Below are 26,550 nucleotides of genomic sequence, written 5' to 3'. Positions count from 1 at the left end.
GCGGCTCTCTTGAATCAGTATAAAGAGGATAATTGCCTTTGCATTAAGTTAGGAATACTCTTAAAAACATTGTTTTACTTATAAAAAGATGCCAAGAATTGAGCTTTTAAGGTAAAATAGACTTCAAGCTCTGCTTCACACAAACTTTGCTTTACAGCTTGCAGTTTAAGGTTTCATTGGTGTATAGCAGTTTTAAAGCAGCTTGATGGAAGGATAAAAGATGTACATGAGCACCACAGTTCAACATTCTAATAAATGTGGTAGGAGGAAAACTCCTGAGGCTATGTCAAACCCAGAAGGTTAGTTGTTTATAGCCACACACTTCAGAAACAGAGAGCAAACATTCACATTTATTTTCGTCTCTATCCCTTCCTTTAAGGCACTGCCTCAATACAAGGACCACCACTGCTCCTCTCCCTTCCCATACAGATGAAGTCTGTTAGAGAGATAACACCTTTGCAGATCATTGGCAGAGCCTTACTAATCATTCCTGTATTAGACCCCAGAGGAGGAGGAGAGTATACTTAACAAATCTCCATATGCCCTCTGCTGCACTGGCACCTACTCATATCCTGTCAGAGTAAGTATATGACACCTGACTCATTAAAATGCAGAACAAGCCATCTCGTTCCTCTCTGCTACCTTCAACCCATCTCCCACTCCCCCCTTTACACTCCACTTCCATCATTTATTTAACCCCTGTCCATCCATGTAGTTATCTCTTGCACTTGCTACTCTTCTGTCTATCTCTCCTTTACTCCCCCATCCGTTCATTCTTACCCATCGGGGCATCATTTATCTCTATTTGGGGGTAACAAAAAGTTCACCCCCACCTCTACCTGCTGATCATCCATCTCTCTTCACTATTTGCATTTCCTCACTCTCTCAGCCCTGTCACCTTCCTTTCATCATTCATACGACTTCCCATGTTCTCATCTCTGTCTGGCTCTCCTACGGTCTCTAAGCCCTTAAGAACCTTACCAAACCCTAAGTCATTTAAGGACAAGCACACCACCTGAATACATTAATTTTACTTTCTATTATATGGAGCAGACACCTTAGAAAGCAGTCGTAAAAACAACAAAAAATTGTCCACATACTTCCTGTCACATGGCAATGGCGAAAAGGTCACTTTCATGTAATAATGAGGAGTTGTGTGGTTGAAAATCAGACCTATATATCAACTTACACATAAACGTCTCTAGAATAACCTAAACAACATCAGTATCCTTCCAAATGTGCAGTTTTTTTTTTCAATATTAATTACAAAGCCAATAAAACAATATCAACACACTAAAAGTTGAAAATTAAACAACTGTAACATGTGCTTTTCTCTGTATTTTCCTCTTCCCACTCTCATAATTTTCACAGCTTTCAATAGAGGAACGATCATCCTGTTAACATTTTAAATCTGAGCTGATAGAAGGCCTATATCAAACAACCCCAGAGCCAAGGGGTTTATACTGTTGTTGACTAAAAAACCAAAACAACTTTAAGGGAACATTGTTGGGTCAAAACAGATCACCGTAAATGTACTGCACAGGATTTTAAAAAATCATTTTAAACAATTCATTTTTCTTTGAATTTCTTTTTTGTTCTTTTCCTGAAAAAAAAAAAAAAAATAAAAAAAATAAATAGTCTCAGGGCCAACTTTTTTGTGTGAAAAAGTGATAATTTCCTCACATTTGCTGTTCTAAAGGGGTTTCCTAATGAGCACAGCTGTTAAAAAACAAACTCTGAGGAACATGTTAGTTTTTGTACTCTAAGGAACATTTACTGTTACAACAGTAGATATGAGGCATGTTCACAGCAGCAACAATAATTGCCTCTCATTCTAATATGAATTTCTGCACAAGAGAGCACAAAATGAAGGAAATTTCTGCAGAGCATGTTCGTAAGGGGCTTGGTGTGATCATTTGCATAAAAACACTAACAATAACCAGGGCATAAATGGGTTAAGAGCCCTAAAAAACAAAAAAAGACACAATCTAGACTTCCACAAAAGCAAAATCCTGTATTATCTTACTGGATCATACTGTTGTGATCGGCATCTAAGAGTCTAGTATTAGGCCAAGCAGATGTCAGTGTCTGAGAGGTTCAACTTATATCAGTTACAGTTCTGCCATCTTTACACCTTGAGATACTTGTACTGATACCTCAGTGGTGTGATGTTACATGCCCCTGCCTGTCAGTTCACATTGCATTTCAGCATTGCAGGACAGTGAGAGATCATGGCACAGCAGGAACTCTACACACAGGCAGACATGCTCAGACAGCAGTGCGCTCCACTGCTGGCTCCACGGATCCAATTTTCACCTCAATAATGCCTCTGTTACTAACTCCAAAAATGGCAGAGAGGGGGGCATCACCTTGTCCCCCACGTATGCCTCTGTGACTTTCAAAGTGAAGGCCAAACATCACAGGAGTGTAAATAAAACAACTTTAAATGGCACTGTGAGCTATCCCAGTTTAATATGAGCTGAAGCTTCCAACCTTTAAGATGTCCTAATTGTTATGAATAACCTCCTACATCCCAGCATCCACGTGAGGACATTACATTCTGGGTTCCCTGCACCATTGCTTTTAATTCTGCAGAAATTAGACCTGTTATCCTCCTTCATGGGAACTCTGTCTGCCATCCTGTGATCATAAAAGCAGATTACAATTATCAGTGTCCATTTAAGATGGCTGCTATTTGAACCAAAATGCTCTCCAGCCACTCCCAACACAAAACTGGTCAAGGTGCAAAAACTCTTCAAATTGTATGATGCGTGTTTAGTTATGCCTGCTAGTGTTTGTGGTTTGATATGGCATGCAGATGTGACAAGTTTTATTAACAGTGACAAACTTCAAAAGCAGCACTCGTGTGAGGACATTGGGACTTTTTACTGGTGTACAAATAAAGAAATATAGCTTGGCAAGGTTTAGAAAAAGAACCAACAGTTTACAAGTAAAAATGAGTGTAACTGCATGTAGTACAAATTAGTCTACAAGATTTTTTGCTGTCTTGGTTACATTTACCAGGCATATTTCTCTACCAAGAGAAGCAAGGAAAAGGATATAGGAGAATTGTCCATTTTGTATTACACATATACATATAATAAAATACACCCACTGTCTTCAAATGAGGGCATAATTGTTTAAGTACTTGTTGAAGTACAATGTTTAGTTATTTTACCCATCATCAAGGCCTGCCAAGTGGGGATAGGGGAGAGTTTTCTGGGGCCCAGACATATGGGGGGCCAATGGAGGTTAAGAACAAGGAAAGAGGCAGATGTCAAATTATCAGGAGTGTTGGACAGGACCGTTTTTTTTTTGTTTGTTTGTTTGTTTGTTTTTTGTTTTGTTTTCACCTATAAGGTGGGCTTCTCCTATAGTAAGTAAAAGCATTTTATCAGTAGCTGCACTTTGAAATCCTATCTATTTTACATGAAGCCACATTGCAGAGATACCCATGTTAGTGCAAATATGGAGTCAGTAAGTGGATATCTCTAAAACTTGAGGGTACAGGTGTGTGTATAAGTGTTCATTAACAACTTATGTTTTATGTGCATGTTATTGCCATCTCACATGAACCGTATGCTGCTGGCAAATAGAAGCATGTTTTGCATTCTAATTTTGGGTGAGGAATACATTGGTGCTTATTTATATACAACAGCAACACTTTTTTGAAGCAAACATTATTGGCAGATGAATTATACATATGTTTTTCTCTTTAGTAAATATTGCATAATGCTGCAGTGTCCACATTTGTTTAACCCTGTCCTTGAAAACACATGTTTATTGAACAGGATCATTTACAGTCAAAGCCAGTTAAACATCCGAAAATGCCGTAGGCTAAACGCACCTACGGTATGTTTGTAGAAATATCTATGTGCAATGGAAGGGACACCTCTGTGAGTGTGGGTGTGTGACAGAGCAAGAGAGAGTAAGAGAGAGAGTGGTACCTGACATGTCTGTTGGCAGTGAGCATCCAGGCAGGATATTGGATATGATGATGGTATATTGGTTCCTAATCCTTGGGGGAATTTAATGCATCTGGTGGTGAGTTCACATCCCTCCTGTTCACAAAAAAAACTGTCATCTGAACTGGTTGCAATATGAAATGAAACTTACAGGGGAAATACTGCAATGCAAAGGAAAGTAATGCAAGAGTCAGACGCAAAAGAGGAAAAAAATGCTTACTAAACACTAAAATATCAAATTCATCATAGTTATTTTGTTTAATGGGGTGTAAAGCCTTAAAAAAGGACTGCAATGACAAATGTACCTTATAGAGAATGTTATTCACTGATAATTGAATAGTGGAGCGTGGCTGTCTTGCTAATGTAGGGCACCTTCAGCAGTGTAGTCATGCATTATTTTTTTTTTACATACAATTGTCCCAGAAAAACTTTACAGTTCACAACCTGTATCTTGATTTTCAGTAAGTTTATTGGGAAAATACAAATGTGTCCAAATAAGAGATTATTTGGTTTTGTTGTCACTTTTTGATTACATCAATATCCCTTTGCTACTCCCACAAACTATACAAACTATGGACCGATCCCTAAGCCCCGCCCTTCAACCCCATAAGCTGATCACGTCTTGTAGCTTCACTATGCATTCACCTTCTATTTCCACATACTACTGCTGTGCAGTGAACTGCTGGTAAAGTAAATTGTTTCCTTTCTAGCCAATCAGAGCAGTTCTACTGGTTCTACTGGTCCTGATAATAAACCATCAATATAGTAACATAATATCTCATCCAGCAGCACAAGCAAAAAGATCATTGGGAGATCAGTAGGTCACAGTGCTACAACGATGCCAATGACAAGGATAAATTAAGTGAAAATAAATCTGTATTTTGGTTTTGTTTTATGACAGGTCATTGTGTTATAAACCCCCAGGTCAAATGTCAGTCAAATAAAACATTTCTAGGTTTATAAAATTAAGCTTCCAAATAATGAAAAATAAGGCAGTAAAATGCTGCTCTAGGATAGTATGGGCATGTCTGCTAAATGAGCTGAAGCCATGCCCACTCAGGAGAAATACAATCCTCTCAAATTAAAAAAAGGCCACATTCTGAATGGGAAAAGCTCTCATTCCATTAGCCTGTCCCTTGACCTTATGTTGACCTTATGATAAGAACACAGCTGCGTGGCTCAAATCTTTGAAATGATGCTTTAAAGGATCCATAGACCACTGTGGATGATGGATTTAGCATATTCACCTCACAATAAAGAAAAAAAACAACAATTAACTTAATGTTTACTTTCAATAAAGGCAGTGACATCAGCTAACAACAGACAGCACTAAGATTAACTGCTCTGTGATTTTATATCTAGTATTAGAGAGGCAGGGTCATTTCCCACATATATGCCCCACTCAACTTAAACCCAGCCAGGACAGAGCTGAAAGCTCCCCTAATGGTCTAAATCCAAAATCAGTCAAATGTCGATCTCAGTGTTTTCACATGTTTACAACAACCAATATATCTAGCGTGTTAAGACACACTTTGGATTTCACTTTACAGAGTCTTTATCTTCCAAGTTAACCTTGCAAAGCAGATGGATACACCCATTTCCTTGTTTCTCACTGGCAAATCCATCTTGCAAAGCTAGACCGTTTGGGCCTGGTTAGAAAGTGACAGGACCAATCAGCAACGCGGGGCAGTACTTTTGGGCATGGCGCAGTTGTGAAGGAAGCAAGCAGTGACAAGAGGCCGTCCAGCAGTGAGTTGTTTTCTTTTCCAAAACAACAAAAGTCGCGTACTGACATGTCTACAGTCGCCATGGTTTGCATTATGCAGTTCTATGTGGAGTTTATTCCTCGGTAGCTGCGCACCTCGATAGCAGCGTCACGTGTTTTGTTGCTCTAATTGGCCAGTAAAGATGTGACAGACAGAACATTCATCCAATCACCCTCCGAGTTTTTGTTCAAAGGCTCTGCCCTTTCCAAAATGCTGTATATGGAAGGTTTTCCAGATGGATCTGTGAAACAAATCCATCTGGTATGTCAGGTTACTTCTGAGTTGGACAACTACCGACTTTGACATGTGCACACAGTGCAGGTCAAAACATTAGTTTTCTGCATCTGTTTAAATTGCTTTAGAGTGACATTTCCCCAAAGTCTTCTTTAGTTTGTAATGCTGGTCTGGCTTAAGCTGTTGGCTACACTGCTCAACACTACTGCAACCTTTGGCCTGTATCCATTAGCCTGCTACAAATATACATATAATGTAGACAAAATCAACACAGAGTATGGGCAAAAGGTTGATTTCTTATCTATATGCATAACAGACATTGAACATAAATGATCTTTCAGTCTCTCCAGTGCTCTGCTATAGTTTAACTTGCATAGCTTTGCTTCAGCCTCCAAAGTTTATTTAGCTACACAACTGTCAGGATCCTGTGGTTTTTACATTCTCATTTTTAATGCCTTACATCTTTGGCCTGTATCCAGATTTTTTGTATTCAAAGGCTTGGGAGAAAAACAGTTAGAAACTCAACAGCATCAGGCATTAATCAGTATGTTTTTAAGGCTTTATTAGCAATCTTACCATTAGAATAAAATTATGATTTTATACAATTTCCTGTTTCACTGTTTTCCTTCCTAAGCTCATGATTTTAAATTAACTATATGAAAAAGATCACTATGCTTTCAGATAGGAAAATGATTGCACTTTTGTTGAAGGGAAAAAAAGTATTTATTTGTCTCTCAAAACGAATCATTCTGTGATCAAAGGCAGTTTCACATTTCTTTTATTTTCCACGCAAGTCCTTTTTATAGCATAACCCATCAACTGTTACTGAGTACATGTGCTGTAAGTCTTAAGAAAAAGACAAATTTGACAACCACCGTGCTGATCGATTCATTTAGAGGCAAAACGCTGATGAAATTTGCTATTCCTCTTTCTGTTGTATTTGAAGATAAGACATTAAAAACTGTGAATCATAAATTGCTCAGTCTACATCAAAGCTGTTTTAAGTCTAATGGATGCCTGGTCCTCATTGTAAATGCCGTCTTTTGAAATGATTTTACTCTAAAGTGTTTGTCATGGAAAATCACCATAATAAGAGAGATGATGCACCCTTTGCTTTGATTGATTGTCACATTAAACATATGAGTCCGTTAGATAGAGGACAACAAGTTGAGTCCAGATGAATAAAAAGTGACAGATTGTCAGTTTTAATCTGGAGGTTTTCAGTAGCCCTCATAACACACACACATATATAAATATTATTTTTTAGACATATTGCCCACTTCTTCTTTATATTTTGGTTGATTGTCACTTCTTTTGATAAGGGACTACTTAATTTTTCAGTTTATGTCAAACTGATTGACAGCGCTTTTCTTTAAAGCCCTGCCAATGTATGACAGTTAAAACACTTGCATTTAGGACCTGTTAAGATGTGTCCTGGCCACTTTAAGAGAGTCCCATCAGTATTTTTGACACATGAGATCCAATTCAGTAATGCTCCATGTTTCTCTTTGTCAGCTCTGTTTTTGGCAATGCTAGCAGGACAGCTTGACTGGGAAGAGAGATAAAGGAATACTTTTATATTTGCACAGCCTTTTTCAACTTGTGTTCCTGAAAATCATACATGAACTGACATGAACTGATCATACATAACTGATACGCTTCAACATTTAAAAGGGGGCCAAATGGGGGTCAGTGTTCCTTGTCTCCAGAGCTTAGGGTGATCATCCCAGCGCCCTTAAGCTACATGGCATGCTAACACCTACAAACGAAAGATCCAAGAGGGGGTAATACTCCTGACACTGCTCTAGACACCAGGAGCAACCATGTGAGTTGTGGAGGGGCAGCTGGGGGTATACCTGGGAAGATGGAGCATGGGCCTGGCGCAGGTCTAGAAGATGGCCAATCAGGAGGCCAGAGCAGTACAAGACCAAAGCTGATGATGTGCTGTTCCGGCATTATGCCCCCACACCTGGCCTGACCTAACCTGACCTATCTCAGTGGTGTTTTGATGCTGGGTTTCATACATCCAAGGCCAGGCATTTCAGTAAAAAAAAGCATCATCAGGAATTATACTAACCCATTTGGGCCCATTTCTTTTGCACAAAAACATGTCAATGGGGCCCCTTGAGAATATTTTCTGCAGTCATTATCCCCACTGTGTTCTCTCATGTCTAGAAAATCTAGAAAATGACCATTTCTTATCATAGGTTTTCACTGCTCTGCCCTTGATAACATGGATCAGGAATTTAATGATGTCAATAGACAAGAAGTACATGGAGATTTTTTTATTTTTTTCCCGGGACTGTTTCCCTACTTACATGTCATTGATAGCAAAAACATGCATATCATTTAAAAATGTATCTATAGAAGGGAAATGACAATCAAGAACCTCAGCAACAATTGTTGCCGGTGGGCTTAAATGGGCTTAAAGTGTGTATCATTCAAACACCTAAAACTGGAGCAACACCCGAGAGCTGGTTCAGGCAGACTACTCACAGCTGATATGCATCACTACCAGTCACCAGAAAAAAAAAAAAAAAAAAAAAAAAAAGCCCAATTTTGCATTTGTATTTCAGCTGCAGAATTCCCAGTCTCCCCCTTTGCTCTGCCATTGCCATCTCTATAATAAAAAAAAAAAAAAAAAAAAAAAGAAAGAAAAATGAGGGGACTGATGAGTTCAGAGCCTGACACAATATAGTAAGAATTAACACTATGTCAAACTTTCATGTAATTTATCATGTCTGAAAAGGCTGCCCTCCTCTCCTTACAATTGGTTTAATCCAAAAAGGACACCAAGGAGTGAGTTGCTGAAGCTGTAAGTATTAAAGACGTCACTTCCAGGCACCGAGAGAGTCGGTAGCCAATTGCAGCAGCTCTGACCTCTTTTCTATCTTTTTTTGCTTTTTGCTATCTTTTGGAATTATTCTATTTAGTTGTATTGTTCAATTCTATTGTATTTTTACCACCTGTTGTGTTGCTGCAATGCCAGAATTTCCCCTCTGGAGATCAATAAAGTCATCTTACCTTAACAGGAATGATTACAAGCTGATCACCAGCTAAAGATGTTAGTCTCCCTTCATTTAGATGGATTGACGAGTGGGCTAAGTTTAGTTCATTTTTCATCAGGTTCAAAACTGATAAGGAGAGCTTGGAGCTGCATGAGTTCAGTGAGGGGTGGAAAATGTACTACTCCTTTACAAGAAGTAATAAATTAACTTCTAAGTGATATTCCATGACTGGAGTTCTCTTGAGGAATTCTCTTTTCTTTGATTTGTAGCAACAATCAAATAAGCAAGTTTTGCAAAACATGGGATTAATAATTTACGTTGGAGTAATAGCAGTACAACAATCAAGTGTCACAAGTTAAAGTTGTTACCAGATTAAGTCCTGCGTTCATAACTTCATGTTTTGGAAGTTTCACTGTATTAGTTGCATGAATGTCCCTCCACAGAATAATATACATCACTTTATCATAACTAAAAAAAATGAAAACAGATCTGCATATGATGTATTTGAGCACAATGACAAAAAGTGGCATAAGATGGTCTAATAATTCCTTAAATAAATCATTTTTGTCTCAAAATTGTCTGCACTGCAGGTGGTCTTTGAGAAATCTAACAGTCATGTGATCAAAACAACCAGGCCTAGTGTGAAAGTACCCTGAGGCCATAGTTGTTTCTTGTGTTAAAAGTGGACATTTTGGTCCATGAATGGCTTATTAGGGAAGTGCTCATGAATGATCCTGGAGGGTCATTTTATCCATATTCTGTAGGTGCCACCTTTCGCTGTGTCTCCTGAGAAGTGTTCACCTTACTAACCTGATACCTCATTTATGAAATTACAAAATCACACTCCTAAAACGTTTCAGACATAAGAAACAAGAAAATGTTTGACAAAAACTTGAACATACAGTATATATACAGTATAATAAAACACTGTTTAGCATCACCTTAATAAACTGAATTTATTTTGTAATTAAATGTAAATGACTGCACTACTTGATCCACCCATTTAATTACCATAATTACCCACAGATGCTAAATGAAACACCCTTTATAAATGTTATTGCATTAATCAATGTAAATATGCTTGTTTATATGGGTGTATGGAAATGTGCCTCCCCTAACGCATCACTGAGCTCCACTGCTTCAAACTCTCTTACAGCAATTGCTTAACCTTTCAAATCTGTAGCAAGCTTAGAAAAACAGCTATTTAACCCAAAACACGCCATGGCTAAAACCGTTTGGTTTGTGCATAAGTGTGGTTAGATACTCTCCAAGGATATACACTCAAAAATAATACTGCTAACCTTCACAAAGGCGCTGTGCATCAACCAGTGTAATGAAGAGGGTTCACACCAACACTGATTTGTGCTTTTTTTAAACCTCACTGTATTGTATTTGGTTCTCTTTTTTTTTCCTCTAGTTTTAGCATTCAGTTTGTTCAAAGTAACAAAACATTCCTTTAACATACACCACAGAATACCTTTTGTTGAAATGTAACATTAATGCTCTACCCTTTCCCATAGGGAATAAACAAGCAATATTATCAAAGTAAATTTACAATCTTCCAGGTACCTTGATGCAGATGTTGAGCTATGAGATGAATGAAGATGAAGACCAGGCCAGCAGAATGGCTGGGACTCCAACCTCAACTGTTCTGAATATTTTCTCACCAAGAAAAAACAGCCTGCACGAGTCGTGCAGAAAGTCACTTAAATCATCCATTTTTAGCAATAAATCCCTCTTTTTGCAAAGTTACCAATCTTATTGAATAAACAAATTTAAGTTCAATTAACCAGTACAATTATAAACTTGTTTTAACATGTATGTTTTTAACAGTTGAGCTCATTTTTAACACATTAACAACCCTTTTTTGTCATGTTAAATATCATTTGACATCATGAATTATTGCTAGCTGGCTTAGTTAGCTTCCATTGCATTTGCACACTGGTTATTTACTCTCCTTTCTAAATTCAATCTTAGTTTTAGCTCTTCCAGACTGGTTTGGGGAAACATATTCAAGCTAAAATCACCATAAAGCTAGCAAATTATCAAGGTTAACATGCAGTTTTGCTATTTTAGCTCACTCACCGGGAAAATCAGTATGCACAACAACAAAAAACTCCTCTATGAGGCGTTGCTTTTCAGTCCTTTTATCGTCTTTCTTAATCCACAGGGCTGCCTAAGGTTACTTCTGACTGAAATAAATGGTTTATCACTTTTTTAGAATCTAAACATCCCTCTAAAGTAGTCGTTTTTGTCAAAGAATCCAGCACGTGCACGCGTTGCTCTGTCATCAAGCTCATAATGCAAAGTAAAAGCTGCACTCATCCTCTTTACTTACGCCAGCAGGGGGTGCTGTGCTCAACTACATAAACATAAGTATTTATTCTGACAAAGAAAACGGCCTTTTATGACTTTAAGTCCTTTAAAAACTGTTTTTTATCTTAAAAAATGTATAGACCATGACTTTCAATGTCTTCTTACTTTTATTAATTGTTTTTTCATCTTTTTATGAATTTTAAGACTTTTTAATGCCTTTTATCTATATCAAAGGAAAATTACATTCAACAGATTTTTAAGGTCTGCCCTGAAGACCTGGGCTACCCATAACATTGAGAACACTAAAATATACACTTGAAAACTTGCACACTACATATAAAAGCAGAACTTAATTAATTTTAAAATCTTCAGAAATACAGACAGGATCACACATGATCTATGTTGGATAATATTCTGTGAGCTCAACATCAAATAGAGCCAGGGTGTAAGCATTTCTGTTCTAATTTTCTCTGTTGAAATCCTTACCTGTATCCTGCAATATGTGTAATGGATACTGGATGGTTAGTATTAACGTCTGTGGGATACATGTCGATTACACTCACATCACAGTAAAAGTAATACATAAGATTAAGTGTAAGCAAACTTTGTTGCATGAGAGCATGAAGGTGCGTGTTTGTTTCCGGTTGTATTTGACAGGAAGAAAAGTGGGCTACTGAGAACAGGGGAGAAGCTTGAAAACAAAAAACAAAGAGGGAAAAAGCTTTTCCTCTCTCAGCTCTTGGCCCCATTATAAAATCTATTTGACATTACGGCAAGTGTATTAATATATCACTGCCAAAACGACTGAAAACCTCATACCTCCATTATGATTTTTTTTTTTTCTTTTTAATAAATCAGTGATATTGGTCACCCTTTTTCAACGTTTTTAAATTCTGTCTACGTAGGACCTTGCAGTGTTAAATTATTGTTATTTTTTTTTAATCCCCTGAAAACTGGAGATTTTGGATATGGGAGCATTTAGTCTCTCAGTTTCAGGAGCACACTGCATCACAGACTTTAGGATTTGGGTGATCTAAGGGTTTTTTCACACCTCTAGCAAACATATTGCTAATAATACCACAAATCCAAACAATCCAAATGAACCGGACAATGTTAACTTATTACATCAATTACAACCAGCTGCACTAGCTAAAAATGACACCATTTGTTCAACCATCATTCACCTGTATTTTATTTTTATTTATTTATTTATGTATTTATTTATTTATTTTTTTAGCCCTGTGGATTAAGAAAACTGGCCCTTTTGCAGTCAACCCATTGCTGTAGAGATAACTGTCATTGAACTGCTTTGATACTGAAGGAAATGGTGCTTTTCAACCTCTAATTAAGTGTGGCTGAAAATAATTTTAGGATGTATTAGAGATCATATCTCTGCAGATTCAAACCAAACTAAAACTGAAAATATGTGGAATCTGTTTTGAGGGCCAAACTTCCTGGTATACTATACTGACATGCACTTTTCTTCATACCTAACCCAGTATCACTGCCTCATCGGTCTTTAATGTTTTTTTTTTGTTTGTTTGTTTGTTTGTTTGTTTGTTTTTTGTTTGTTTGTTAAAAACACTCCACATGGTGCAGGACTGGAGCAGAAAGGGAACATAAAATGTGGGACTTAAACCAATGCGTCATCTGTCAGTATAAGAGGCCTAATGATATATGCATAGGTGAGTAAGCTGTTAATCCATGCTAGTCACTGCCAGCCACTCCATTTTATTTTGTGCTCACACAGCCGCATAGAGAGGCTAAATTGACTGAAGGATCAAACAGCAGCATCTTTAAGATGTCATATAAATAAACCCATGCATGTAAAACACAGAAGCACTCACTGTCTAATGCTGCAACCACTTACTTGTAAACACTCGTAAACAATCACTGGGAAAGACTCCAGACTGAGTTAAAACATGCTAGAAGAAGTGTTTATTAGTGATCCTTAATGGAACTGTATGGGTGTGAAACCACCTATGGAGTATATATTCAACTGTTTAATGCTGATAAATTGATCATAGCATCAGCAAGTGCACTAAGTGTTTCTATATGGTTGTTGTTTACACATATCACTGGCTTTAGTTCATGAGAAGAAAACGTTCATTACATCAGACAGGGACATGCATGTTGCATGCCTCTAATTGTGCAGCAAATAATGTGTTAGTTTGTCAAAGTAACCTTGGAAAGAATCTGAGGTTACAGAAGGATCTTTTTAACCTGATATTTTTTTTTCTGGGGGTTACTTTTGCCATTGTATTGTGACAAAAACCAAAGAGGTCCCAGGAAGGAACCCTGAGAGACACCACAAGACACATATTGTTCAGTATAGAAAATATGAAGAGATCTAAGTTAAGGTAAAAGTGGACAAAGCCTAATCTAAGGTGTTCTGGCAGGGAATTCCAAAGCTAAAGCTCAAACAGAAAAGGCCTGATCACATTTTTAACAAAGCACAACTCAAGAAGGATGAAGGAGTGTTGCCAGAGGATCGCAAACTGCAATCAGGTGCTTACTCCGTTTCTTTATTGAACAAGGAGGTGGGTGTGGAGGTGGGACAGCTCCACACACACACACCCCCCTGACACTGACTTAGGACATTCTTATGTATTTAGGCACAATTTGCATTCAGACTGTTGTTGGATAGTTGGACTTTTTAACATTTTTATGATGTTTTTAATGACATGCTCTTATTTTAAGTGTGATGTGATTGTCCTGTGTTGATGGATGAGCTGGTGATGCAAGTCAAATTTCTGAGCAATCGGACAATGAAGTATTGTGTCATCTTCTTATCTTATACAAAGTTAAAAGCTTTGGACTATGGTTACTCACAATAAAATCTGAAATTAATTCTCAAAGTAACAAGTAAATAGTGTAGGCCAGCAGGAAAGGCTGTAATGTGTGTGTTTTTCATCTATCTTAATATTTAGTCTTTGTTTGAAATTGAAAGAAACAATATTTCATCTGTGAAACAGTATGGCATTTGTGCGCAGGTGCTGCCTAATAAAGCAGAATCAAACCCCCTACAGCGGCTTTGACAAACATTCTCAAACCAACATGAACTCAAACACCCTGACAGCGCGGTGCACTGCCATGTGATGTTACTCCTCACATGGTCTCACTCGCTCATATTCCCTCATTCCCTCCTGTCAGTGTGTGTGTGGGTGTCGCTCTCTCACTCTATGATCTTTGTAGCATGTTTATTGATGCCGCCGACCCCGGCTTGGCAGGCAGGGATCACATAACACATGTGACATGTAAACACCCTTGACAGACACACACTCCTCCACTGGCAGTGTTGTAACTAGAGCTCAGTCACCTTTGCTTCAGAGGAGGATTTATACAAAGGCATTGTGTGCTGTAAAATTATACTGTTGTCACACTTGAATGGGTACAATGACAGTTTGGGAAATTGGCTTGGATCTAATTTTTGACTGCTGTAGCACAGAGCTTATTCAAGTTATTAACCTGCTCTAAACTTGCATCACAAAAAAGAGTTTTGACTGATGTGGATTTTATATAGAACCGTACAAACATATTTGTGTTCAAAATACAATTTTCAGCCTTCTAGACAGCCTTTTTAGACTAGAGGTAGTCACTACAAAGCAAACATGTGCTGATCACGTGCTAGAGCACCCAATGGCAGAGCTGAGATGCAAATTATCGTGGCGGATGCTTGCATCAATGCTCAGAGGAAGGTGACATTTGATCACATTCACTGCACAGATTCCTTGAATACTTGCACTCTATGGTGTGTCGGATGAGTGTCTAATGATGCATACTGAATGACGTTATAATGGGATGCAGTGATGCCTTTGTATGTTCTCCTAAAAGAAACAGTTCAACCAGAGACAGATCAGAAGTGATACGATAACGTGACAGTGGATTCCTGTTTGATTATGTTTTTTCTATCTGCCTTTCAAAAATAAATATTGAGTCCAAATATGGCGCTTATGTCAACCAAATTAGCTGTGATTATATATAATGAAAAAAAAAATCTTGATTTCTATTGTTTTTCCAGAGCATTTTATCTCATGTCCATTTTAATAATACATTTGTCCCCTATGGGGATTTTCTCTTGCTACTCCACTTCCTCTCCCTGTACATGAGAGATAGATTCATATATTTGTGCCATTTCTCAAAGCCAAGGAAGGATCCTGGAATAGCAGTTTTTGAAGGATCCTCACTGACATTGGAGGACTGTTCCAGTGTCAAGGATCCTCCAAATTTGTCAAAGGACTGACTCCTTTGAACAGAGAGTTGTCTAAGATGCATATAATATGTATACTCTAGAGCACTCATTCCCAAAGTCTGAGTCAGGAGCCACAGTTTGGTTGTGGGAGATTTTTTTTGGGTCAGCCAATGAGTTTTTCAAATTCTTTTCTATAGTATTTAACCCTCAGACACCCTAAAAATGCTACACATAGCCTCTTCATGTCCAAAAATGGACACCATGCATAAACAATTAGAAAAATATCACACATAAATATTTTTTCTCACTTTTTTTCCCCAAAAAATTTAGACTTGATGAGAGTTATCACATTTTGATGATTTTTTCAGAAATGTAACCATTAAAAGCCAATTGAAAGCATACAATATCCTTATCTTTAATGTAAAAAGATGCTGAAAGTTAAATATTTTTCATACACTACATGCAGGGCCTTTGATAAACCTACTGATTTGATATTTAAAGGGTCATTTTTCTCACGTATTTTGTTTTCTCAGAAGCTCTCAGAGTTGTCATTTGTCTTGTCTTCAGATTCAGAGATAATTTTGGCTGCTATTTTTAATTCTAGTTTTAGTTTTAGTCTTTAAATGAAATGCATTTTAGTTTTAGTTTTAGAGTTTAGTCCATAACAAGTCCTCACATGTTAGCCTGAACTTTTAGTCCAAGCATTTATTTTCTTGCCTAAATCTGGTACCAAGTCATGGTAGTATGTTTTAAGCACTCTGCCAAACCTGTGGTTCCTGCTCTCTACAGCTGAGAGGCAGAGGAGCTACAGCTGCATTGCTTTCTGACAGATTTAACAACAGAGAAGAAATATCACAGATTTTTAATGTACATTAAAAAATGTACATAAATGTACATGCACACTGATGAGTTTGAACATATGTATGTCTTCATTTGAAATGCTAGAGGTCAACTGAATGATTCAGCCTCATTTTCTACTTAATGACTCATGCACATATGTCAACATTCAACCTGACATTGTGGTGAAAACCATTAAATGGAGACAATTTAGATGAAGGCGTGGCTGTTTAAAAATGCATCACAATTAAAAATGTAATACACTAATGAGCAGAGATGACAGATGACCTTGTACAAAGTTACAAAAGTGTGTCAGTAATAAGAAAGTTAAATGATAATCTTCCCAGAGTCTACAAGCACAAAGTTTATCTTCAAAGTAATTCATTCACTGTTGTAAAACTAATACATATTTTAAAAAGTCATACAGAGGTGGACTTGGTGGTGTGTGTAACCTACAGTAAGTGTACTTGAGCTTGGGGTCACAAACTAATGGTCAGACATTCTCCCTCCCTGGTAGAGGGCAGAATTCATGGTCCCATAAATTATGGCAAGTGGTCCTGGTTGTGAAGCAGCAAAGCAGCCATCACACTACCACCACCATGTTTGACTGCTGGTATGATTTTCTCTAATTAAATGCTGGGTTAGTTTTACACCAGATGTAACGGGACACACATCTTTTAAAAGGGTAACTTTTGTCTCGCCAGTCCACAGAATGTTTTCCCAAAAGTCTTGGGGCTCACCAAGATGTTCTTTTTTTGACAAATGTGAGATGAGCCTTTGTGTTCTTTTTGGTCAGCAGTGGTTTTGGCCTTGGAACTCATCCATGGCTGCCATTTTTGCCCAGTCTCTTTCTCATTGTTGAATCATGAACTCTGACCTTAACTGAGTCAAATGAAGCCTGCAAGTCTTTAGATGTTGTTTTGGGTTCTTTTCTGACCTCCTAGATGAGTCATCGATGCCTTCTTGGAATAACTTTGGTTGGTTGGCCACTCCAAGGAAGGTTCATCACTGTTCCAAGTTTTCTTCATTTGTGCATAATGGCTCTCACCATGGTTCTCTGCAGTCCCAAAGCCTTAGAAGGGACTTTTTAACCCTTTCCAAACCAATATATGTTAATGAATTTGTCTCTTGTCTGTTCTTGAATGTCTTTAGATCGCAGCATGATGTATTTTTAAATCTCACCTCAAACCTCACCTGTTCAAACAAGCATACTCACCCTGACTGACACTATGCAGATTCCCCCTCTTTTTAACTGTTACTTGTTTTTAACTTGTTTTTTCACTCTTTGTTTTTATCTATTTTGTACGGTGTCCTTGGGTGTTTTGAAAGGCGTCTATAAATAAAATGTATTATTATCATTATTATTATTATTATTATTATTGTTGCTTTATGAGAACTTTTAGCCTACTTCCCTTTCTAAGACTGGCTCTATTTAAGTTATTTCTTAGTTCAACAAGTCTGGCAGTAATCAGGCCTGGGTGTTCCCTTTAGGTAGGATGATTTCCTGACATGTTTGAAGTTTGGTTGCAATACATGACGTTCTCCCACTGTGAGAGCTGAGCCAAGTTTTGATTAGCCAACTTCATGGTCTTGTTTCCAAACTCTGACTGTGACAATGGCAGACAACAACTGAAAACACCAACGTAGGAAACAGTCCTGTTTGATATGTCTACTCCTAACACAAAAGATATGAACAGGTGAAACACTTGCAGGAAGTGTTGGTGGTCCTTCAGCTGACAGAGAGAATGTTTTTATTATTATAATTATTATTATTATTATTATAATACTTGATTATTTGATTGTGTTTGTTGCTTAGGATGAGTATGTGTGTGGAGAGAGGTTGACGTTGTTTGTATTTTAGCCGTGCATGATATAACTGGAACACACATAGATCTGACTTAACTTCCATTTGTGGGTGACTGATAGTGAAATTTAATGATTTTGGGTGTTTTATTTTTTTTATTTTTATTTTTTATTTTTTGTTATTCTGGGGGGGTTATTGTAGGAACCTTTTTTTTTTTTTCCAGAAATGACTCTTGTATCACTAATCTATTCCACAAGTATTGTACTTTTCTCCACATTCATCACAGCTGACATCATTACTTTACTGTTAAATTAAAAAGAAAAATGTAAGACACAGATACTGAGTACATTCTATGTGTCACTTTATGTTAGGCACCTGGGGTCTCATTTATAAAACAACCCCTAGAATCTGCTAAGGCTCAAGATGTATGTGTGACAAAACCTCGAAAATGTTGTTTTTTATTGATTACATGCTTTGTGTGGGAAGTGGAGTACACCAGCTTCAGTCCCCATTTTATTTGTACTAAGCATTTATAAATGAGATTTTCCAGTCTCTTCCCAATTACAACCTTCATTCACCTGCTGCTCTCTGCAGAGATCTGCAAGAATGTGATACGGCTATCCTTTATACTCCACGGGTGTCTCTCTGACTAACTGTTGCTGTATGATGGCAATAGTTCATCGTTTAAATGTGGATAAATGTTGCAAAATGAGGAGCACAGTGGTCTTCCACTGTCGAATCCATATCCGATCTGTCTTTGCACTACTCCTACAGGTCATGTGCTGCATCTAGCCTCCATGTCTGCTGATTTTTTAAGGATGTGTACAGCTGACATAGTGGAGCAGGGATTGAATGGCAGCCATCAAGATATGTAACAAACTTCAACCATATTCTCTCTACAGACATTACAGCTTCCACTCATGGATTTGACGTTTTATGAACTATATTTCAATCTCTTCTACACCAACAATTAAGACTGTTTTCAAAGGAAAACCTTTCCAAAAAGCTGATCAACCTCTCATTACACCTTAAATATTAACTGAAAGTTGTTGCAACATTTGTCAAAGCCTGTAGGCCTATACACATACAATCTTTTGTCATTTCCTGTTTCTTTAATATAAGCATTAGAGGACAAATAAAACACACACACACACACACACACACATCCACCAGCACTACCTCTCATATGGTTCTCCTTCTCTCCTTTTCTCTTTGTCATGCACACACACACAGACTAATCAGTAATCCCCTCCTCTCCCAGTGCGGTCACTCTGCGTCCCGCTGTCTATCTCCTGGACACAGAGATTACAGCAGCTCCAATTGTCCTCTCTGCTTAATGTCCTTGCACCCGGCTACTTACTGGTTGTACCTTGAATGAACCTGTTATAGACAAAATGAGATGAGCTGTAGAGAGATTTCAGCAGCCACGACTCCATAATCATACACGCTGTGCTGGTACTCTTATTGAAAGGTAAGCTCATGAGGCGTAAATATAAACTTTGAAAAAAAAATAGTTAATTGGAACCACTTGGTTTATAAAAGGATGAATACAAGCAGAGAATAAAAATTAGTGAATCAATTACCTTCAAGAGCAAGGAATTTGTGTTTTCTTCCTGCACTCATTATGCACTTATGAAACTAATTATCCTTTAAAAGTTCTCAGTCAGTTTCTACAGCTCTAAAGTACCTCTTTCCACCTCTGAGGTTACAGAGGGGCTTTTATAAGACTTGGACACTACAGTTTTTAACACCCTCTACATCAGCATTTGCTGTGGTGTCGTTAAACATTACTAGTTAAACTTGCCTGCCTCCATTCAGCAAGGCATACAGTTCCTATAAAAGGTACCTCCCTTAAATGCTTTACCTTTTTATTGATCTTATAAATCATTAATGGTCAATGTAATTTGGCTTTCTTGACAATAGGAAAACCTTACAAAAATGTTTTAATGTCAAAGTAAAAGCTGATTTCTACAAAGTAATGTCGATTAAATAAAATGTGTTATGTAAAAAAATGTGATTGTATAAATATTCACCCCCTTCAAGTCAGTGTTTATTAGATGCACCTCTGCTGGCAATTGCAGCACAGAGTCTTTGTGGATAGGTCTCAATCATGTATGCACATCTGGACACCACAGTTTCACTTTATTTTCCCTTGCAAACTGCTGAAGCTCTGTCAGGTTGTACAGGGACTGGCCATGAACAGCCCTTTTCAGGACCAGCTACAAATTCTCTATTTAATTGACTTCTGGGTGTTGCCTCTGCCACTTCAGACCATTCACCTTGTTGTCTTTAAACTAGGGTTATCAAAATTAACGCATTAATGTGGATTAATCCATTATCATGATAATCTGATTAAAAATTGTAATGCAATTAACCCATCTAGAGCGCAGAATAACTCAAAATTAAAACATCTCTGGCAATGTATTTCGAGTTGGTCCAAGTAGGGTTTCCGTTGAGCATGCTGCCGCACATGCGCAAATGAGCCATTGATCAGGTCGTGATCAACCAACTCGATATGGAAGGCGCTAAACAGCACGTTGACCCTCTCGATGGGAAATTTGAGTACAAAAAAAAAAAAAAAAACAAGACGGAACAGTCGACTGATATTAAGTATTATGCACATTCTGCAGGAAGGAGTTTTCTTTTCACCAAAGCACTTCCAGCTTAAAATACCACATTAACGCGAAGCATACGTTTGTCAGGGATTCTGCTAGCACTTTGGCTAACGTGTCGCCAAGCTTGCGAAATGAAATGGGATTAATATAGATTAAAAATGAATATTATTTAATCATGATTAATTGAAATTAATCCACAGCAACCCTGTGATTAATCTGATTAAAAATTTTAATCATTTGACAGCACTACTTTAAACCATTTCTGTCTAGCTTTGCTGTATGGTTCAGGTCATTTTCTTGCTGGAAAATAAATCATCCCCCAAGCCGTAGTTCTTTAACATTAGGACCACCAACAGTCTATCCGTCTGTGAGACATTCATGTAGGCTTTCACTAGTGTTGCCCAGAAGCACACTATTACACATTTCTTTCGATGCTGTTACTTTAAGTTATGATGATTAAAGAAAATATCAGTGAAAACTGGACAAGATTAAAACATTATTAACATCTTGTGTGAAATTAACTTAAAATGCTTGTTGTTGGATGTTTTTTATTGTATTTTTACTGCTGCACCAGGTCTCCTGTTGAAATGGGCAATTTGTTGAAATACACTAAATGGCAAAACCATCTGCAACTGTTTTTCCACTGTATTGATGCAATATAATGTAACAGAAGAAGAGATACAAGAAAGTGATGGGAAGATAAACAAATGTTTCATTTGTGCAGGTTCTGCATTTTCATTCACTCGCTCCCTTTCTCCCTCTTTTGCTCTCTCATTCTCTCTCTCTCTGTGTTTCAGTCTCTCTTTTACTCTCTGTCTGTTTCCTACTCTCTCTCTCTTTCTCTTTCTCACACACACAGCACTGCACGTATCACATTAACTCACACTCACGTAAATAAATAAACAGAACAAGGTTGCTAGAACTGGCAAAACATGAAACATTCAAAAACAAAATAGTGCAAAAATATGTAGAACTGCAACAATGAAAATAACACGAAAAAATGATCAAATCGTTTCTTAAACAATCAGAAAATAGAACAAACAAATGGAAAGGGATCAGGATCAGCACCGCGGAGAGCGCCGACGACTACAGCGCACACTTTGGGCAAAAGCTCTCAACCCTCACAGCACATCTCCCACACACAGGTCGGTGGCAACCCCTGCAGGTGACGGGGGTCTTATTTATTTATTTATTTATTTTTTGCACTGGCTGTTTATTTGGCACTGCCTCCTGTTTACTGGTGCCTGTGGCTGCTGCCAGTTGCAAAATGAAGGCTCCCCTGGGGATTGTTTGGTCGGTGCGGGATTTAAAGAGGATGTGTGCGTTTATTGCAGCCATGTCCAGCAGGTTGTAAAAAACAGCAACAGGTCATCTTCTTGATGCACCTTTAACTGTGTAGAGGCGAGCCATCTGGTCCAGGACGTCAATTCCCACCTATGACAACAGGCATTAGCAGGCAATGTGTGTGTTAGAAATAATAATAATAAGACAAATAGTAATAATATAAATAGTCTAAGCTACTGCAACACCTTTCCTTGCTAAGTACCCTCCAAAGTAACAGCATCAGAAAAAACAAACAAACAAAAAAAAAAAACCTATGATCAAGCTGCATGGCAGCATTAAAAAATCAAATAAAAATAAAATAAAAAAAAATCTTGAACCACAGTAAACAAGAAATCACCTTAGTGCTGTAGAGAAATGTATCAATTATTATCTCTAAAATATAAACATAATACATTTTTAGTAAATCTCCAGCATACCTTGGTGAAGTTGTAAAAGCTGACAGTCTCTGGGTTTCTCTTCCTGTCACCCCCAATGGTGACAGACAGGTGCATGGTGCTGAGGAGGGCCACGTTCTTCCTGAGCTTGCCCTGGTACACCGTGAGGGTGGCACGGTTGTGTTTCAGCACCTTTGTAGAAAACAGCTCCTCTCGCTGCTGCTGCACCGCAGGTGGAAGCTCACGCCTGCTCCTGCTGCACGTTCCAACCAGGCTGCTGTGTTTTTGTTGGAGGTTTCTTGCCAAATTGAGTGATGTGAAGAAATTATCTGTGGTGACACTTCTGCCCTTTCCCACATAGGGCTCCAGCAGCCTCAGCACCACACTCTCTCCCAGGCATTGATGTGCTGGCCATGCTTCATCTTTCCCCAGATAAGGAAACCCATTCAAAAGATAATTGGGTGTCCACATCAAACAGAATTTGATGCCGAATTTGTTGGGTTGTAAATTTATTTGTTTATTTATTTATCAGGAAGAATGACGTAATCGGATGGAACATTATATCGAAGCCAAAACAACCAAACAAACAAAAAAACACAAAGCGGCGAAAAAAATCACTTCCGCGAAATGTATCATTACGTCTCATTCCACAGCCGCCTGTGTGACGGCAGCAGCGGTTGGAGGAATGAATGCTCAGAAATCATTAGTGCTTTATTAGACAACCTTATAAGCTTCAGAAAACATACAGAACATATATTCAGGAAAACTCATGGCAGGACAAGCTTGAAATTTTAATTTTAACAAATTTATTGGCATCCAAAAATCCCAAACCGTCCATCAGACTGCAGTGGCAGTTCTAGTGCCAGCAGACTGAATAAGATTGCACTCCAAGATTTTTTCTGTATTTTGTTGCATTCATTTTACCCTCTACCTTTACAAGCCTTTTTTGGGCTGACTGCTGAGAAGCATCCCTACAGCATAATGCTGCCAACACCGTACTTAAGGGGATGGTGTGTTTGTGGTGATGTATAATGTTTGGCGTCCTCAAAACAAAGTGTATTGTCTGATGGCCAAAAAACACCATTTTTGTCTCATCAGACCAGAGAACCTTTTTTCCCACTTGACCGTGGAGTCTCCAACATACCTTCTAGCAAGTTCTAGTCAAGATTTATTGTACATTTTCTTCAACAGTAGCTTTCTCTTTACCACTCTCCCATAAATATTGACTGTTATCCTGCAGAGTCATTGTATGCACAGTCTCTCTCATCTCAGCTGCAGAGGCTTGTAATTTCTTCAGGTTCAGGTTACTTTATTTGTACCTGTAGGTAGATTTCTTTTGCAGTCAGTAAGATTACAGCATCCATTATTTTCAGAGAAGTTATAGTTGTCTTGGTGGCCTCTCTCACTAGTCTCATTCCTGCGCTGTCATTCAGTTTTTGAGGACGGCCTGATCTAGGCAGATTTACATGTGCCATATTCCTTCCATTCTCTATTGAAGGAACCTCGGGGGATGTTCAGTACCTTAGGACTTTTTTTTATTTTATTCATCCCCTGATTTATACTTTTCAATAACATTTTCTCTGAGTTGCTTGGTGTTCTTCAGTTTTCATGGTGTAATAGTTGCCAGGAATACTGACTAACCAGTGGCTGGACTTCCAGATAAGGTGACTTTTTACCACAGTCGCTTGAGACACATTTACCTCAATGACTAGACCTGGAGAAATATAGCTCTCCCTTCATATTCACGATACACATTGTACAAAGCTACTCTTCAAACTAACAAGCAAGCCATATGGCAAAGATAGTCACAATAGAAGACTTTATATTTCTTTTATTTTCTATCATTATGTTGAATAGTTCCACATGGGTTTCACTGTTCTTTATGTTGAGGAATGTTATAGCCTTGAGATGTCACAGTAGCGAGTACTGAAACATATTCTTAAACAGTAACCTTCATATGAACTCTTATCATCACAATGAAACTGTTAAACTTTCCTTATAACACAGGCAGTAGAGCTGATGAATGATTCTAAGTGGGTTAAGTTTTTTTATAATGAGATCTGAGCAAAGGGAATGCATACCGTAAATGGTTGGCTTTGTATTCACCATGCAAAAGATGCTTTTGAGTTTTAAAACAACTTTTGCTCCTGTCAGGGGAGCAGAAATGGCTTATAGGAAAAGTGTCAGATTTAACCCACAAAAATGCAAGGGGACAGTACACATCCTTGCCCAGCAAGCCACTTGGGTGTCTCTACATAATACGATTTGACTGCTGAAATCCATATGAAGGGGAAGAATATAAAGAGGGTGAATGGGGGATTGTGGCTGGCAGTTTTTATGCGAGGAGAATGGATAATCTATAGGCTCAGATTTACATTCATCTCCTCTTCTGTAGAGCTGACTTGGCACAGAAAACACAAGACTTATGAAGACAACAGCCATGCAGCTTTCCATCAAGCTGTACAGAGATGAATGGCTGAGTACGTATGCATGCATGTGAGTGTGTTTGTAGAAGAAAAATATTTAACGATGAAGACATCAATCATGATTTGGTGCATCAACATCCCTGCAGATTAAACAGTAGCAGTGGATTATGCTGTGTGTATGAGGCTTATGGCCTACTGTACATTAATGTGAAGAAACACTAAACTTTATGATAAAATATTTAACACTGGAGCATTCATACATTGAATATGAATGCCATCAAGTTGGTAAATGCAGGAAGGGCTGAACTTTGCATACAGTGATGACAGTGCTCACAGTACATGCTTACTTAGCTCCAAACCGAGAAAGCTTATTCAACTCTAAAGATTAAGGCAACAATTTGCATCTTAATCCTCCATAACATGTAGTTAAAAGCATTGAAGCGCTTGAACAGTGAGTGGTCAGGGGTCTTCAAATGCAACAAAAGTGCTTACATGGCTTTTGCGCATATTAATTGCTCTTTGCCAGAGTCCTGAAAGTTTGATAAGAGGACTTAGCACGTTGGAAAAATTCTTGGTTTTCTCAGCCACCCAAGCAGAGCAGGATCCTATTATTACTGTCCATGCAATACCAGATGAAAACAAGATCAAAAGCATCAAAAGACAGCTTAAGCTCACTTGCCGTAAACTTTAAGGGAATGAGTTTCCAGCTGACAACACATGTCTGCAGAAAATATAACCCAGAAAGCTTTTGTCATGAAATTTAAATGGTTGTGCTAATAGTTATGCAGTAGTTTCAGAGAGGAATGGGTCTGCATTTTGCAAGAACCAAAGCAGGGTAGTATCAATGCAACGATAGAGAAATGAAACCTCTAGGGATGTACAGCAGAGGAGCACATACATTAATCACTGAGATATAAAATATGCATAATTTCAACAGACAGGCAAACATAAGCATGTCATGGGACTATACATATTTATATGTGGATTAATGACCTGAGGCTGTGGACATGGTCAGATGATGACTAAAAAAAGGCACTTTCTCTACAAGACATTTTGTGATAACTGATAGCTCGACAAACTTACAGTCAGATAATGTGATGAATAATAATCATTTATTTAATGAGTAAATCTGGAAACTATTTTATGATGCGCCAAGCTGATGATTGCTGGCTCAGCTAACCTGTCTGCCCAGAAGCAGATAGAAGAGAAGGCAGGGTTGTTTAAATATTCTCCCTATCACTTCACCTTCACTAAAGGCTCAAGTCAGGATACAAACATGCTGTAAGTGAGCTTATGATGATTTAATCTAATCTCCTGCTGCAGTTCGGTCATCTTCCCTGTCCAACTATTGAAGTGAAGTTTGATTCTACAGACTTTTATGAAAAAGGCCTCTCTGTTAAAAAATAGTAACCCAGTGTTGAAATCCATGCTGAAACCAGCAGGATCAAAACTAGTTAACTATGAGGAGGTGGATTTGTGTTACATTGTGATATGTTAAGGTCTGGTCAGAAAATGATTATCTGGCAAAAGTACATTCAACATTGTCATGATCTTTTGTGTTCAAATGCAACTTCAGTGACAGAAAATTCAGGTTCATAATTAACATCCACATAATGCATGGACAAATCAAAGTGTTTAAAGTGACAGTACAGTGCGAAAGGGAGTGATA

The 26,550-nt window shown here is 38.0% G+C and overlaps 1 pseudogene; it reads right to left on the bottom strand.

The window, feature by feature from the left end:
* Nucleotides 1-22,926, bottom strand: part of LOC121516791 — a 59,983-nt pseudogene extending 37,057 nt beyond the window's left edge.
* Between the last annotated feature and the right edge of the window lie 3,624 nt (nt 22,927-26,550).

The sequence above is a fragment of the Cheilinus undulatus genome, linkage group 10, assembly GCF_018320785.1.
Source record: "Cheilinus undulatus linkage group 10, ASM1832078v1, whole genome shotgun sequence".
Taxonomy (NCBI): domain Eukaryota; kingdom Metazoa; phylum Chordata; class Actinopteri; order Labriformes; family Labridae; genus Cheilinus; species Cheilinus undulatus.
The sequence above is the reverse complement of the archived record's forward strand: the minus strand, read 5'-3'. Positions and strand labels throughout refer to the sequence as shown.